Here is an 18,667-nt window from a genome sequence, read left to right as displayed (position 1 = left end):
AGAAAGAAAGAAAGAAAGAGAGAGAGAGAGAAAGAAAGGAAGAAAGAGAGATAGAGGCAGAGAGAGAGAATGAGAGAGAGATAGTGAGAGACAGAGAGAGAGAGAGAGACAGAGAGAGAGAGACAGAGAGAGAGAGACAGAGAGATATGCTTAGGTGCTGAACTTACCTGTTTCATGTAACGCACTGTGCATGCAAGGACATCACAGAGCTGCGAGTTTTGCTGAATCCAAGTCCTTCAAACAATGTTAGTGAGTGTGGCAAGACCCATCTGGACCAAGATCCAAAGAAACAGAGAAGGGAGTGTGCACCAAGCGGCTGCTGGAAAGAACAGATACCCACCATCCTCGCTCTGCCGTGAGCTTTGACTCTGTCTATGCCACAATGGTGGCCCAGATTTAAATGCAACCCCCGAGAGAAGACAGGAAGCATTCAGGTTTGCCTCAGCTTAGGAAAGCAGAGTGGGTTTTCGATTATGTAAATTAAAATGAGCAACAGGAAAGACAATATGGAGCGGTTGGAAGGCTGAGGCAGAAGGATTTCTGTGGGTTGGACAAACCTGGGTTACAGGATGAACTTCAGGGCAGCCTGGGGCATTTAGTAAGAACCAAAGAAAGGATGGGGAAGGGGAGACTAGTGAGGGAGAAAGGAAAAGATAAAAGGAAGAAAGAGAAGGAAGGAAAGAGGGAAGGAGGAAGGGAAGGATGGAGAAAGGGAAGGAGGGAGGAAGTTATGCTCCTATTCCAGGAATGTTGCTGGGTCTAGGATCTCATGACTTCGAAGGAAGAGGGATTGTGATCTTAGAACGCAAAGATAAGAGGAATTCTAGGTGGGACTAGTAATACCTTGGCCACAGTACCAAGGTGGGAATGGAAAAATTGTCGGCAGTGTGCCTAGTCCTGTGATAGGGTGCGCAGTGGTGAAAACCTGCATCGAAGCAGGAAGACAGAAAGCCCTGCTGCTTGAAGAGGGACAGTCACCGTGACTGAGGATGAAGGGATGTGTCTTAGTCAGGGTTTCTATTCCTGTACAAACATCATGACCAAGAAACAAGTTGGGGAGGAAAGGGTTTATTCAGCTTACACTTCCACATTGCTGTTCATCACCAAAGGAAGTCAGGACTGGAACTCAAGCAGGTCAGGAAGCAGGAGCTGATGCAGAGGCCATGGAGGGATGTTACTTACCGGCTTCTTTCCCCTGGCTTGCTCAGCTTGCTTCCTTATAGAACCCAAGACCACCAGCCCAGGGACAGCCCCACCCACAATGGACTGGGTCCTCCCACCTTGATCACTAGTTGAGAAAATGCCTTACAGCTGGGTCTCATCAAGACATCTCCACAACTGAGGCTACTTTTCTGTGATGTCTCCAGCTTGTGTCAAGTTGACACACAAAACTAGCCAGTACAGGATGAGACACTTGTTTTTAAATTGGAGGCCACAAGTCCCATCTAGCTCCTTAAAAAAAAAAAAAAACCAACACACTCAGAACTGACTCATGGAGGAAGCAAATGGAAACAGAACTTTAAAGGGCAGTACTCAATACTCAATACTCATAACACGCAGGCAGAAGGAATTCAAATGCCATCACTCCTCTTACAGAAATCTTGGATGTATCTAAATTACGTTTTGTCTATCAAAAACTAAAATCCTAAGATCAGAAATCTAATTAACAATACACTTTTAAAAAATATCAAGGTTATCTGCTCCTCCCTGTTCCACAGACAGTCACATCTTCTCCTACAGTGTCAGTCTCGTCTCATAGACAAGATGGTGAAGGTCGGTGTGAATGGATTTGGGTGTATTAGATGCCTGGTTACCAGAGCTGCCTTCTGCTCTGCATCTGGCAAAGTGGACATTGTTGCCATCAACAACCCCTTCATTGACCTCAACTACATAGTCTACATGTTCCAGTATGACTCTAGCCATGGCAAGTTCAATGGCACAGTCAAGGCTGAGAATGGGAAGCTTGTTATCAACATCACCGTCTTCCAGGAGCGAGATCCCGCTAACATCAAATGGGTGACGCTGGTGCTGAGTATGTCGTGGAGTCTACTGGTGTCTTCACCACCATGGAGAAGGCCCGGGCTCACTTGAAGGGTGGGGCCAAAAGGGTCCTCATCTCCGCCCCTTCAGCCAATGCCCCCATGTTTGTGATGGGGTGAACCATGAGAAATATGACAACTCCCTCAAGATTGTCAGCAATGCATCCTGCACCACCAACTGCTTAGTCCCCCTGGCCAAGGTCATCCATGACAACTTTGGCATTGTGGAAGGGCTCATGACACAGTCTATGCCATCACTGCCACTCAGAAGACTGTGGATGGCCCCTCTGGAAAGCTGTGGCATGATGGCCGTGGGGCAGCCCAGAACATCATCCCTGCATCCACTGGTGCTGCCAAGGCTGTGGGTAAGGTCATCCCAGAGCTGAACGGGAAGCTCACTGGCATGGCCTTCAGTGTTCCTACCTCCAATGTATCCGTTGTGGATCTGACATGCTGCCTGGAGAAACCTGCTAAGTATGATGACATCAAGAAGGTGGTGAAGCAGGCATCCGAGGGAATCCTGGGCTCCACTGAGGACCAGGTTGTCTCCTGCGACTTCAATAGCAACTCCCACTCTTCCACCTTTGATGCTGGGGCTGGCATTGCTCTCAATGACAACTTTGTAAAGCTTATTTCCTGGTATGACAATGAATATGGCTACAGCAACAGGGTGGTGGACCTCATGGCCTACATGGCTTCCAAGGAGTAAGAAACCCTGGACCACCCACCTCAGCCCAGCAAGGATACTGAGAGCAAGAGAGAGGCCCTCAGTTGCTGAGGAGTCCCCATCCCAACTCAGCCCCCAACACTGAGCGTCTCCCTCACAATTCCATCCCAGACCCCCATAATAACAGGAGGGGCCTAGGGAGCCCTCCCTTCTCTCTTGAATACCATCAAAAAAGTTCGCTGCACACCCCCCCCCTCAAAATCAAGATGCCGGAGAGTTGGTTCGGCGGTTAAGAGTACTTGTTGCTCTTGCAGAGGACTCGGGTTCGGTTCTCAACACCCACAGGACAGCTTGCAGCTATCTGTGACTCCAGAGTACGGGGACTGACCTCTTCCGGCACCAGACGTGCACAGGGCCCACATGCATACATGCAAGCCAAACACTCATACACATGAAGTAAGAAAACGAAAATTTAAAAATAAAGAAATACCAAAATTTCACACACTAAAACATTCAGCGTATTTTTAGTTAGATATTAACATGTCCCATTTGGGTACATTTTTAAAATAAGACAGTAACACACTTAACTTTGAAACTAAGCATTTTCTTCATCAAAGGCCTATTTCAAGTCTAAGTCAGAATGCAGCTTTTTCTTGGGCGACAGGAAAACCATCCCTGAGGATTTCCTTCATTATGGTCAGAAACACTTCTAAATGGGTTTGACCTTTTTCTTCATTCGCGTCTACAGTTTTGTAGCACGCTCTCACCGCATTCCGGTGAGTTATAAGGAAAACTCTGTGTTTCCAAAGCATACGGTGAAGCTGAGAAACGGCGTGTTTTGTTGATGTGAATTCTTCTCCGTTCCTCCGGGACACACGGAAGCTCCTCTGGCGCCTTTCCTTTCCCACTGTGGGTACGGCACACGGTAAACTTGCCGGACTATGAAAAGCTTACACTGGGGTGCAGAAATGCTTTTCAAGTACGTTTCGTCTCGCTTTCCACATCGAGAACACAACGAAGCTGGTGACTAAGGAAATGGCTCCGTTGGCGCTTTCCCACACAAATCTGAAGATGTGAGTTCAAGCCCCAGCAATCCAAAAAGATGGGCATGGCAGCGCTCTTCTTGTAATTGGCATTGAGGAGGTGGAGACAGGAGGGACCTGAGGCTCTCCGCGCAGCGAGTCTCAAGGAACCAGTGAGACCTAGAGTCAGTGAGAGACCCTGTATGTACCGGAAGGTGGAGAGTAATTAAGATACCACCTGCTGTTGACCTTCGGCCTACATGTGCATACATACCTGGACATGTGTACACACACATCCTTACGTACAAAAAAAAAGGGGGGAAAGCACAAAGCATAAATGATTTTCTGGTATTTGCTGTGTCCAAATACATGTCACACCCATCTTTCTTACATAAGTGCTAGAGTGGTGTTCTGTATGCCTTAGGCATAGGTCAAAGCCAGTGGAAAGCGGAGACTGCCCACCCTGCATCTAAGATATATAATTCCCTTAACATATTCATTTCTTATATAATGGAGTATAATCATATACTCCAAGATTAACAGGAGAGGGATAGAGGGAAAACGAAGATTAAAAAGAATTGAACAAAAAGACTACGTCCAGGCTAGGGACACAGGGGAGCCATGAATCAGAAGTGTTACCAGACACAGCAAAGAATATGACTCAGGGCATGAAGATAAAACAAGGAGCAGGTGCATAAAAACAAAGTGTAGAAGGGGTGAAAATAACCCTGTGCTATGTGTGACACCCCATGTCCCTCAAGCGGGGGCAAATGGGGACAGCATTCCTGTGCAGAAGCATTGGACCACAGACAACGGTCATGTGCAGAAACACTGGAGTACCACTGGAGAGAGTGTAGCTATTGAAACAGCAGGAACAGGTTGCGAGACATTATATAAGGGGGTAGCACATGGCACGTGACAGATTGGAAGGACTAGGTGTGAGCCTTCGGGACGGTCACCGTGGTTCTTGGATGGCAGGCTTTTGAGTTACACTAACTAGTATTGAATGTCTTCTGACTTGATCAGGGACCAGGAAAAACATCAACATGGAGTCCAGGACTACCCTCTCAGCTAAAAGTTAATGGCTTGGGACAAAAGCCAACAGTGGTCACAGGATATGAAGTCCAGGCTTTGCGGTTGGTCTGCATGATGTAGCCAGGTGTCAGCAGAATGAGTTACCCGTCCTTCATAGAAAGGGGGCTCACCCTAGTTCATCAGCATGGTCTCTGCCTGGGACTCAAACTCAAAAGATGCATCCTAGTGATTCTGAGCCTTGGGCGATAAGTCCTGGAGAGTGAAACTCTACCACTCCCTGCAGTCACTGTTCTGGTTGGCCAGAGTTGATGTAGACCCAGATTTCTGGCAGAGCATTTGGCTGTGCACAGTAGAGGTTTCATTTGCCAGACTCCCCTGCAGGAAGCTCTGGTAGTACATCCTATAGTCCAGCAAAAGTGTCATGTAGCAGCTGCTAAGACGCTACCTTAAAAGTGTGTGGTATGCGTGCATGTGCATGTGTGTGTGTATGTGTGTGTTAACATGTGCTCAGAGGACAGTGTTTGATGGTGTTCTTCAGAAACTATTTACTTCCTTTTTATAAGAGAGGAAGTTTCACTGGCCTAAGGGATACTAAGAAGGCCAAGAGGCTGGCTAATCAAAGAGTGACAGAGATCCACCACACTATTGCTAAGACTAAAACTGTGAGTCACAACACACGACTTTTTCACATTCAGTTCTAGAGCCGCACTCAGACTTTCAGGTTTATAAAGCAAGTACTTTCCTGACTGAGCTACCTCCCCAGCTCCTGTGTGTGCTTTCTGCTCTCCAACGCATCCTCCAGCCCCTTCCCAACACTCTCTTGGACTACCCTGAACGGAGAAGCGAGAGTCAAAGGGAACATGGATCTCTCGCACAAAGGAGCACCCAGTCTACTTTGGACTCAGTCATCAACCCAGACTGAACCCTTGAATCAGAAATGAACGTCTATTTTGACTTGCATTTTTCTCTCTGTCACTCACACCTAAATAATGCATGGGGACAAGTTGTATCCAGGGCAGAGCGTGTACTGGCCAATTTGTGAATCGAGCTCAAAGGTTCATTCTAGCTGCTACGGCTGAGACAGTCCCTTCTGCAATGGAATGGAAGGCATCTGACTCCAGTGACCTTTAAGGATTAGCATCACTGGGAAAAAAGGAGAAAAAAACAAAAAAACCCACAACCACCTCCCTGGGTCTGATCCCACACTTCTTTATAATTATAATTTGACTTTCTGAAATCAAGAAGAGAATTCTCTGATCTGAAGAAGAGAGGGTCTGGCTCCCCCGATACAATTTTCATTGGACAATTAGGCCACCTCTCCTGTTATCCTGTCTCTCTTTCCTAAACCTTGAGGAAATGATTGAGAGTATACTGGTTCCCACCACCCAAGAACATACAAGGTACACGAAGGACACGGGGTAGGGTGGAGTGAGGAAGGGGGATGCACTTGTAGTAGCCTGCGTTTTTAGCAATTATGTTGGAGAGAAATAAAATTATAAGAGAACAATGTTTGCATGATCAATAAAGGACACTGCAGAATGGAAAGGACCTTGAGTTTAACGACAGGCATCAGGGCTTGGCAGCCATGCTGCACTAGGTAAACATCTCCGGCTCTCAGGGCCTTGCTTTTCTTCATCTGTGAAACAGGCAAATAATAGTAGCATTTCGATACGTTCTCAAGCATTTCCATAAGCCCTGATTAAATCGGTGCTATGAAGCTAAGGTTCTGAAAGCAATGCCTGTCATATACTAAATGAGACTCACGCCTGCTCTTTTGAGGACTGAGGCAATCCATGTAAAACACATGGAGTTCTGCCTAGAACAAGGAGTACTGTCCTTCTGTGTTGGACATTACCATAATTATTAGCCAAAGTCACTCAGTAGAGCCTCCCTGCGGTCAGCCATCTAGGAGCAAAGGAAGGTCACAGCAGGAGATGGGGCTCTTGCTGAGGAAGCAGCTGGTCCGGTAAACAGCAGGAGCTTTTATGGAAGGCCCAATAAGGCAGCTTCCATCATAGGGGAGGGAGGCAGGCTTCGGGCAAACCCATTTACAACAGCCAATGAGATGCAGCTCTGATTCTTCCCCAGTCTTCTAGGAACACTGGGAGGGAAAATACTCGTCTACTTCAGGACAGCTGGCTTGCTAGCCAAAAGGCCCAATGAGGCTCAAACCAAAGAGACCTTGCCTTCATGGTTTGTTTGTTTGTTTGTTTGTTTGTTTGTTTGTTGTTTCCTCTCTTGTAAAGGGTTTAGTTGGTTCTCCTTATGCCAATGACTCCATTTGTAAGGGCAAAGAACTTGCATGTGACAGAACCTCGGGAATACGTACTTTGTAAAGATGGGAGGGGAAGTGGAGACAGCTCATTAGTGATAGCACGTATGAGTATATGAGTTCAAATCCCCAGAACCCACGTTTAAAAAAAAAAAAAATGCCTGGCATGGCTGAAAATGTCTGTAACTCCAGGGCTGAGACTTCAAGACAGGTGAATTCCAGAAGCTCAAAAGGGTGCCTTAGGTCAGAGAGAGTGACAGGGGAAGACATCTGACATCTTTCTCTTGTTTCTACACACATGCAACACACACACACACACACACACACACACACACACACACACACACCAAGCAGAGTTTCGCTTGTAAGATCATAGTAAGCAAGCAAGACCAAATATGAAATACACCCTGCTCACCGTCCACAACCACATACACAACGCACATAACCTTCCTCTTCATTTCACACCGAACTAGAACACTCGTTAACTGATGACGCTCCTTGACACATCATTACTGTCAATCATCCACAGTTTGCATGAGAGTCCACTTCTACTTAGGGAATCTCCATAGGTTTGGGCAAGCATAGAATACGCTATCTGCCTCCAAGGTACCTCACAGAAGGACTGAACCCTCTGTCTTCTGTTTATTCATTCTCCCGTACCACCTAACCTCTGGTAAACACGGAGTATTAACTATCTCCAGATGCCTGTCATTTCCGGGTGTCAAACAATCAGAATCCTATCGTCCATAATCTCCCCAGAATGGCTTCTTTCATTGAGGTATTTCTCCGTGCCTTTTATGGCTGATATCTTCTCTGTTTGTAGTACTAAGTTGTACCCCACTCCTGTAGCTATATCACAGCCTATCTACAACCCTGTAGAAGAACAACATGGTTGCCTCTAAAATCTGGCAATTATGAATGAGCTTCTTTAAATATCTGCATAGATAAATGTTCAGCCTGGTTGTGTAGATCACCAAAAGATAATGATGGTTGAATCATATGAAAGTCACAGGCTTAGCTTTGTAGGAATGGTCAAACTCTTCCTCACGGTTATACTCCTTGGAATCCCTGCTGACCGTGAATGAGAGTTTCTGGGGCTCTACCCTTTGATCAGCATTTGATGGTGTCAGTACTGAGGATTTGATTTGGGCTAATAGGCATGCAGTGGTGATTCATTGTCAGTTAATTTACAATTCATTGATGCCATTTTTTTTTTAGCATGCTTATTCTCCATCTTTATCTCTTCAGTGTGGTATCTGCTCAGGTCTGTTGCACATCCGTAAAGTACACTGTTTGATTTCTCATCGCTGGGGCTAAGAGTTACTCACTTATTTTAGAGAACAGTTCCTTATCTAGTACGTCCTTCACAACTCTTTTCTCCTGTTTCGTGGTTTGTCTTTTCATTCTCTTGGTAAGACTTTCACGATACCTTGTAACTGAGCAAACTTATCTTTCTCTGTCTATTGCCTTTTTTCTTTTCTCACCTTTTCTTTTTGTCAGCCATAAGAAATAACTCGTAGGGGTTGGGGATTTAGCTCAGTGGTAGAGCGCTTGCCTAGGAAGCGCAAGGCCCTGGGTTCGGTCCCCAGCTCTGGAAAAAAAAAAAAAAGTGTTCCCAGGAAAGAAATAACTCGTGCGAATGGCAAATAGATCACAGGTCAAAGAAAACAGCATGCACGCTGCAAATGGATTCAACTCAGAAAGCACAGAAGGGCTCCTATAGGCTGGGAAGGCAAGGTAGTGCCTCGCTACAATGCCTCCTGGCAGAACACGTGATACTCAGACCATTCATGATTACAGTGTACTACAATCAGCTGAATTAAATACAATTCCTTTTAGGAAAGTATTCGAGTGTCAGGTGTCACTCTCTTGAGTGGACCATTGGAAACTCTTGATAAGAGGAATGTTTGGGTTGGGTAGGAGAAGGAATTTCCAAGAACCCCACCCCTCCTGAACGGCTGTGCTCGTGACTCCTGTCCAGACAAAGGCTGGTTGAGAAGTCATGAGATCATCATAAGACTCTAAAATCCTTGACACACACATACACACACACACACACACACACACACACACACACACACACACGATATTATTTATATTCATTAATCTAGGCTAACAGTTCACAAGCCTCAGAGTAGAAGGGTGGTCTAAGCCTCTGCTTGGTGCAAATGAGCCTGGGGATCTTGAGCTACCCGAGCACACTGTACCGTTGCAAGAATCATCCAAGAGGCTTAAAGAGAAGCGTTTCTTTTTATGTAATGCTCAGTGTCATATGCATGCATGTAGAAATTGAGTCTAATGCAAAGTGCTGAACTCTTACTTCACACATAGACCTCCCTGATAACGACCACTTCCTGTTGGCCGTATCCATTCTTTAGGAAAGTCTGAGACACATGATGCTTTCTGGGGACATAGCTGTCACCATGCTCAGACCAACTCACCCCCAAAGAAAGGCTGTGTGATGCTGAACACCAAAGAAATGAATTCTAAGAGCCTTGTAACTTCGGGACACTTGATGTTCGTGAGATGGTAACGTCACAGAGGCCAGTACAAAATGGGGAGCAGATACCCACACACCCCAGCTTTCAGTTTCAGACAGAAGCAACTGTGTTAAGTATGTATTTACAACTGAGTGTACTCACTCCCAGAGGAAACATTAACCCAGAGGAGCTCCTGAAACACAGCCTTTCTGTCTCTCAGCAACTTACGAGAAGAGGGACTAAAGGAGAGTATGTGGGCATCTGAACTGGATCACGGTCCCTTTTATGAAACTTCTTATTCTGTGTGCAATTTGCTAACACATTCTCCTCTGGCTAACCAAAAGGTCAGTGGTTCAAACCCACCTGGTAATGCGTTCATTTAGGGTTAGGGAAGACGGCTGGCTCAGCAGTTAAGAGTCCTTGCTGCTCTTGAAGAGAATCCATGTTCATTCAGTTCATGCTGCCTCATGTGCCAAACACCAGCCACTCTAAAGGTCAAATAGAGAGGAAAAGCAAAGCCCCTGCTCTTCATTCAGGGGACCCAGGTTTGGTTCCCAGCATTCACATGAGGTGGCTCACAACATCTGTAACTCCAGCTCCTCGGCATCCAGTGACTTCTGGTCTCCACAGGCGCTCACACACAGACTTGGTGCACATCCACCGGGGGACATAAGTAAATACATCTCTTTTTTAAAGAGGACTAAATAGTCCATTTTTACTTTCCTTTCTTTTTTTTTTTTTTTTTTTTTTTTTTCCTTTTCTTTTTTTTCGGAGCTGGGGACCGAACCCAGGGCCTTGCACTTACTAGGCAAACGCTCTACCACTGAGCTAAATCCCCAACCTCCATTTTTACTTTCCTTTAAGCAACTATATTTAACTCTGATCCCTTTAAGACAAAGTTTCAGATTGTTTAAAAGCAATTGAGGAACAGGGTAAAAATCAGGATATAACCTTAAACGTCTGGAGGTTAAACACTTTGTTTTGACAAGAAGAGGGATTCCAGAGACAATGGACCTTTCTCAGCATGTGTGAAATATGGCTAGCACCACTCAAGAGCTTAAACTACAAAACCTGGTAGGACAGGCTCTTGCTGCTTTTGCTATCTAAAAATCCCACTGTCCCTTTTCTTGGTCCCCCAGTGTTGCACTAGAGAATGCTTCCTCTCCCTTTCCCTCACTACCCAGCCCAGACACAAAGGGCATTTTCTTTGGTACTCACGATGGGGATTAGAGACAATCACAGAGGTTTAAAAAAATAATTAACCAACAAAAATAAAGTCAAGTTAAACAATCCCCAAAGGTCTCCCTATGATGTAAATAGACCCCGACTCCCCACTGAAAACATCTCCTGAAATCCAGGAGCCTCAGCCACTTCTAGAAGTGGAGTTTGACCTCTCTAGTCTGGTCTTTAAGAAGGGACACATGGTCTCACCTGCAGGAAATCTCTTCTGTCCAAGAAACAAACAATGACTACACTAGATGTGTGTGGCAAAACTGAGTGACTTTGATCTCAATGCTCTCAGAGTTCCTGACCGTGCCTTCCTTTCTGTCTGCAGAGGAATGGGCTTTCTAAAGCTTTTTCTCACGTTCCGCAGTGAAAGAAAAAGCAAATAATGTGTGTCGTTGTGCTCACTTCCACCATGGTGAAGGTGAGAAAATCCTCAGAACACAGCTTCGCAAGGCCCTACTGATACCAATCCGGTCCAGGAAACAGAATAACCACAGCTTTCCCTATTCCTTTGTGTCTTTTCCTGTAATTTCAAATTTACACATAGACCCCAGGAAATTTCCCAAACCCTCTGTTGGAGTCCAAAGCTAATGGTGTGAAGCCACATTTAAGAACTGTTTTGTCTTGGGTTTTTTTGTTTTGTTTTGTTTTTGTTTTTAATAGACCATCCACTAGTTAAAAGTGAAATGCTGGCAAAAGCTGGCTGAAAGGCAAACTTACTATGTTTTAAGTCGAACTTAGAGCAGTGAACTTGTAGTGTTGGTCAAACTACACCTTAAAAGCAGATTTGTGTACACAATTTTCCATGAGGGTTTATGTCTCTGGGTTGGGTACACTGGATCAACATGGATTCGTTAATCATTATTCTGTTCCATTTCCTGGATATCATTATCTGTTAGAGGTTATTAGCATGATTATCGAGTTAGGTGTGTAAAAGAAAACCAATCATTGTAAGAACACTGCGTTATCAGCTCGCCAGCGCTGCAGCGTGAAATTCCATGGGCGCTGTCCCAGTGTCCCTAATTAACACCCACACATAGTGTGATTTGAGTGGCTATGATTGAGGTACAATGAAAGAGGTACAAATTCTGCTGGGCCTTGGACCCAGCCTCCGGTGTCACGGAAAGCATGATGCATTCTGAACCATTGAAATTTAACAAAGATTTTGGCTTTAGCTTTTATAAAAACTTACTCTAAAGAGGCCGGTGTTAATAGTCGTCTGTACACGGGGCCCTGAGCATTTTTTCTGATGTAACTACCATCTGTTAGAGAATCAGCAAGTATGACAGGATTGGAGGAAAGAGAGGGAAGGGTTCAGATGGAAGACCGGGACAGTTCTGGAGGGTAAATGGGGTAAGAGGCAGGGACAGGAATGTTTACTATTTTTACTATCACCAATGCTTTCACCAATGCTCAGTGTGCATCCTGTGAGGCCTACAAGAGCTACAAGGAGGCGGGGATGACAAAGTTTAAAGTGAAGGCAATTGTCCTTAATCAAATGACCTCCACCAGATGTGTATACTGAGGATGTGCTATTCAGGACCTAAGCTTTAACAGGAGGAGACTAAGAGAAGGAAAGGGCATGAGGGACCCTAGGAGGCTTTAGTGACTGATCTTGGAAACAGGTGACAAGGATGCTGCTTAGTGAAGAAGATAGGAGACAAACTGGGAAGGACAGGACTGGCGGAGACTTGTGGGGAAGAAAGAAGAGAGAATGGAGGATAAGTCAATCAGAGAAGGCCCGTGCAGCTGCAGGGCAGACAGGCTGAGCAAAGGTCAGCAATGGGGTGGGTTCAGGAAGGACAGAAACTACTGACTGGAGCATGCGGTGTGGGGAAGGATACAGATTATGCTGGTGATAATGATCAGGGTGCTGAATACTCTGGAATAAGATACAAAGCAACTCAGAGGTTCGGAACGATCTCTAGGCAACAAGAAGTCCTGTGACAGGATCAAACCTGTTTAAGGACAATCTCTTTTAGACTTACGGTAAAGGCAAGAGGTCAGAGCAGTCATTGGTTCTGATCATCTTGCCGTCATCAAAAGGTGTGTTTGCAGATAAAGACACCAAGGTCAATGAGAAGTATTCACTAGGTCTTTATCGTGTGCATTATTTTGTAAACTGAACACGGAAGAGAAATTACACAAAAATATTTGACCTTTGTGGACTACGATCTGCATGTAAATGATAGTCACACACAATACATACACACACACATACACACACATACCACATACATACCACATACATACCACACATCACACACCACACATGCACACCACACACACTATTCACATCCCACATTCACACATACCCACATATCACACACACACACAGACATACCATACACCACACCACACACACCACACACATACACACGTATCACACATACACACCACATGCACACCACACACACACCACATACACACATATCACACACACAACACATGCACACCACATACATACATACCCACATACACAAAACAAAACAAAAAAAGAAAAGGTCACTTGTTAAACTGAAAGCACATGAACAAGTGATATACAAAGTATTGGTCTCCATGTCTTTAAATTTTCATCTTAAAGCACAGTGAAGGTTAAGGCTGCTTTCTTAAGAGCCACATTAGAATGCAAATTTAAATCACCAGCCATCATCAGAGGGGCAAGTAGGCTTTAAAAACTCCCTGTGAATTTCATCCAAGAATCTAGAGGACATAGCGAAGGACAGAACAAATAATAGATCTTATTCTCTGGAACAGAGAAAGAAGGGAGACACGGGGGAATCCCAGAGGCCAGGGCACTTAAACATTTTGGCACTTTACCAGCACTCAGAGTGTAATGAATTAAAAAAAAAAATTAAAAGCTATCTTTGCTGGTTTTCCTTCCAAATCGCATCACACTGGAGCAGAGTGAGTGTTGAGAATGAGAAGAGTACAATGTGTGTGTATATGTATGGTGTGTGTGTATATGGGTGGTATGTGTATGTGTGTGGTGTGTGTTTGTGGTGTGTGTGGTGTGTGTGTGTATGTTGTACATGTTTGTGTGTGGTGTGCATGTGGTGTGGTGTGCTGTGTGTGTGGTGTGTATAGTGTGTGTGTATATTTATAGTTAGGGAACAACATAGAATGCTAACAATAACAACTATGAAATAAAATCTGCTAACAATAACTGTCTTCAAGAGGGATGAACAGAAAACAATCTTAAGGGACTCAAAATAAGAACAAAATGTGAAATTGAAAGGAAAAATAAATGGCTTTTTTAAAGCTAAACACTAAACAAGAGGAATTACATATCTGTTTACATATATTCACACATAAAACTAGTCCAAGATGTGAAAGGAAGGAAGGAAGGAAGGAAGGAAGGAAGGAAGGAAGAAAGAGAAGGGAAGGGAAGGGAAGGGAAGGGAAGGGAAGGAAAGGAAAGGAAAGGAGAGGAAAGGGAAGGAAAGGAAAGGAAAGGAAAGGAAAGGAAAGGAAAAATTAAAATAGGTGATTAGACCTCAAATATGTGTGTTGTGGTGCTTGTCAATGGCTTATTGAAAATATGATTTGTGGCTGGGCGTTGGTGACATACATGTTTAATCCCAGCACTCAGAAGGCAGAGGCAGATGGATCTCTGAGTTTGAGGTCAGCCTGCTGTACAGAGTGAGCTCCAGGACAGTCAGGGCTACACAGAGAAACCCTGTCTAGAAAAACAAAACAAAAAGAATCTGGTTTATGGGTCAGCAATTTCGAAAATGTTAACAATTTGCCACCAAGTCTGATGATCTCAGTTCTAGCCCCAGGATCTATATAGAGCAGTGGTTCTCAACCATCTTAACACTGCAACCTTTTACCACAGTTCTTCATGTTGTGGTGACATCCAACCATAAAAATTATTTTTGCTTCTATTCCATAACTGTGATTTTGCTACTCTTATGAATCTTAGTGTAAATTTCTGATATTTCCCATGTCTTAGATGACCTCTGTGAAAGGGTCTTTCAAACCCTCTCAAATGGGTCTAGATCGACAGGTTGAGAACCACTGACATTGTAGGAGGAAAGAGCCAGCTTTTTGAACACACCATAGCATGTCCACTTACACACACACACACACACACACACACACACACACACACACACACACATACACACACACACACAGGAAAATACCCACGGAAACCCATTGTATGTAAAATTAATAAATGCTAATAAAAAGCTTGGAAGAAGCAACCCAATCTAGTCATGGACTGTAGGGTCACACGATTTAATCCCAGCATACAGAAAGAAGGTTGTGGGGCTGGAGGGATGGCTCAGTGGTTAGAGCACTGGCTGCTCTTCCAGAGGTCCTGAGTTCAAATCCCAGCAACCACATGGTGGCTCACAACCGTCTGTAATGGGATCTGATCCCCCTTTCTGGAGTGTCTAAAACAGCTACAGTGCACTCATATACATTAAAAAAAAAAAAAAGGGGGGTTGGGGATTTAGCTCAGTGGTAGAGCGCTTGCCTAGGAAACGCAAGGCCCTGGGTTCGGTCCCCAGCTCCGAAAAAAAGAAAAAAAAAAAAAAAAATCTAAAAAAAAAAAAAAAAGGGGGGGGATTGGGGATTTAGCTCAGCGATAGAGCGCTTGCCTAGGAAGCGCAAGGCCCTGGGTTCGGTCCCCAGCTCCGAAAAAAAGAACCAAAAAAAAAAAAAGAAAGAAAGAAGGTTGTGGTTGGAGGTTCTAAGTTTAAGACTAGTCTGGGAGACCTTGGATGGTGTCTCAAATAAATAGGTAAACTCTGTAAATCCAAGTTGAAGAGTATGGCCATCTAATCCAAACAGCCTCATCTTCATGTGCCATGCCTAGAGATTGATGGACACTCGTGAGTGCCCATCAGATGCAGGCCCGTGGACACTCCATCACAGGAGGAAACTATAATGAGAGGCATTGAACTTTCACCTAATACCATGACCACACCTCCTAGTATTTTTATGCAAATTTGTAATAAAGGCCTTGGTTGGTGCTGTCCTAGGGGATGCACCAGAGTACACAGGAGTGGAGTGGGTAGAGGAAGGGGGCTCTATCTTTGGCCATAGAAGGAGCCATCATCCATGCTGGGTTGAGACTTTCCAATAGGGGTGCTTTAGGATCACCCAAGCTCTTGCCAGCAGTCCCTCACCCATACTTTATAAATGAACCCAATAAACTCAGTTGCTCTGTAGTCGGGACTTTATGGAGGGAGATGGTTAGATATTGTTTACGTTTCCCGGGGAAGGAATTCTCCTGACGGTGTGTGAACAGCTAACATAATACTGAAAAGGAATTCTAACAGGAAGGGAGGAGCCTGCCTAACTGGTTATCCATACCACTTAAATATTAACTGGTCCCAGGCAACTTCGTCAGTCAGTCGGTACAAAACAAACTGCAAATCAACTTGGTCAACTGAAATCCAAACCAGAAATGTTTTCATAACAAACAGCTGACTTTCAGCTATTCACAGCAGCTAAGCTTCAGCCAATCACAGGCTGCCTGCCCGCTGATGTGTTCATATAAAGAACCCAGGATGCTGCTTGCTTAACTCAACCACCTGAACCTGTTCTGGTTTGAGGACTGTGGGACTTCTAAATTGTTCTTTTCCTCAATCACGTTACTCTTCAATTCGGCTAAAGTGTTCCTTCTAACCGTACTTTAAAACCACAGCGACTGTGAACACACATTATGCAAGCATATCATTGAAGGAAACTGAATCCAGACGCATGTGTGGGGACTCAGAGGAAGGTTGATCTGAAAAGAGTTGAGGAAGGATGGATTAATGCCAGTGTACATGGACTGAAAGGTTTGAGAAGGAGACCCATCAATTTGGCTCGACTTTTTTTTGTTTTGTTTTTATCCATGTAATTTTTAAAAACCGTAACCTACCAACATGGGTGAATCGCTGTTGGAAAAATACCTTGGAATAAATCAATTCTAATCCCTTGAATAAGTTTAAACATGACAGAATTTCAATGTTTTTAGTTTATTAGCATTCTCATCTTATTTTATTGAAATTCTTTTTTTTCATTAAGTGCCTGAAAAAAAAAAAAAAAAAAGAAAGAAAGAGGAAGGAGAGGAAGGAGGAGGTGGTAGTCAGGGTCCCACTAGGCTTCCCAGGCTGGCCTTGAATTCATTGTGAGTTTTCCATGCTCTTAGCTGGACCATCCCCAAGTAGCTGTGATTACTTTGTAGAACAAGCAGCAGTTCAAAGAGACCATCTTGACTCCCCACCGTAAGACATTGTAGACCTCCTATCCAGTAGACCTGGCAAATGAGAGAAAGAGGAAGACAAAAGGTGGCCAGGGACTTGCTTTGAGAACTGTGCTGTTGATCGGACATGGTGTACCACTCACGTAAAGGCAGCACTCATTTGGGAAGCTGAGGCAAGAAGGTTCTGAGTTCAAGGCTACCCTGAACTACACTTCAAGTCCCTGTCTCACAAAGACCAAACAAAAGCCTGGTGTGGTGTCATGTGCCTTCCATATCAGCACTTGGAAGGCAGAGGCCATTAGATTTTTATGACTTTGAAGCCAGTCTTGTCTAGATAGTGAGAGTCTTGTCTCAAAAATAAACAAAACCAAAAACTAAACAGAGCTTAACTCTGTTGGAATTGTCCAAAGCGGTGGATTCAGAGGCATAATTCAGGTTCTAGGATGGACAGATTCATTTCTGTCCAGATAAATTCGCCACCTTGGGCTATGAGCCCAGTCCTGTGGATTGGCAGATGGAGACGGGAAAGTAAAAAAAAAAAAAAAAAAAAAAAAAAAAAATGTCACCAGAAGAAGTTTTATCATCAGAGCCCATCAGTCCGCTTAAATTTCCACTCAGGCAGAAACAATGCCCTTCAGGCAATTCATACCCCAAGCATTTGTTTAAAGGGCAACACAACACGTAGGTTGACTGTAGACTAAGGCAGGGTTCAGGAAGGAAGCTTTAGAAAAAAATTGCAAAAGCTGGTTCCATTTCCAGCCAGATAAAAGGAAAGTGGCTTAACCAGTAACATGAATACTTTTTTTTTTTTTTTTTTTTTTTTTTTTTTTTTTTTTTAGACAAACGTGATGAAAACAATAGAGTTGTGAAGAGCTTCTGACCCAACCAAACTTACACTAGGGCTTTAGAAACAGGCTAAGGGAATACATTGAGTCTTACAGAAAGCTTCAAGGGGAGCACAGTTTCTCTGGAAGCAGGCACGTTACTTAATAAATGCTGTGTATGCTACACCGTAGGGCTCTGAAGCCTCTATGGCTGCTAATGCAGCCCTGGGGCATCTCTACATGGATGGGTACAGTATTACTTAGAGAGACTAACCTTCCTAAATCTCAAACAGTTACCATAAGTCACAAAATATGCTTGCTTGCTCTCCCTCCCACCTCCCTCTCTGTGTCTCTCTCTGTGTCTCTCTCTTTCTCTCTCTCTTTGTCTCTCTCTCTCTCTCTCTCAGTGTGTGTGTGTGTGTGTGTGTGTGTGTGTGTGTGTGTGTGTGTGTGTGTGTGTGTGTGTGTGTGCTGTGCACATCTGTGAGGATGCTAAGAGGTCACCTTCCGTTGGCATTCCTCAGAAGTCATCCTACTTGATTCTGAGGACCTGGGTCTGGTTGACTGGGCAGGCTAGTTGTCCAGAGAGTCCATCCCAACACTGAGATTAAAAACACAAGTTTCCACACCCATTATTTAACCAGGGTGCTAGAAATTGAACCAGGTCTCATCAGTGTTTATGATAAGCACCTTCCTAATTGAGCTGTCTCTCCGGCCCCCTCCTGAGAGTTTTTAAATATGTTTCTACCGTTTAAAACCAGTTTTTGAAAGAGTCTTAGCTTTGGTTGGTTGTCAACGCATAGGGCTGGCCTATAGAATTCAGACTTACATTCTAGGAACATAGGAGAGAATTGTAGCTTGGCAGGGTGGTGCAGGCCTGAGGATCACAGCACTCTGGG

At 44.4% G+C, this 18,667-nt stretch overlaps 1 pseudogene; it reads left to right on the top strand.

Annotated features, from left to right (window-relative positions):
* Positions 1-1,764: 1,764 nt before the first annotated feature.
* LOC116889993 lies at positions 1,765-2,748 on the top strand (annotated as a pseudogene).
* Positions 2,749-18,667: the final 15,919 nt, after the last annotated feature.

The sequence above is a fragment of the Rattus rattus genome, chromosome 1 (assembly GCF_011064425.1).
Source record: "Rattus rattus isolate New Zealand chromosome 1, Rrattus_CSIRO_v1, whole genome shotgun sequence".
NCBI classification, from domain to species: Eukaryota; Metazoa; Chordata; class Mammalia; order Rodentia; family Muridae; genus Rattus; species Rattus rattus.
The sequence above is the reverse complement of the archived record's forward strand: the minus strand, read 5'-3'. Positions and strand labels throughout refer to the sequence as shown.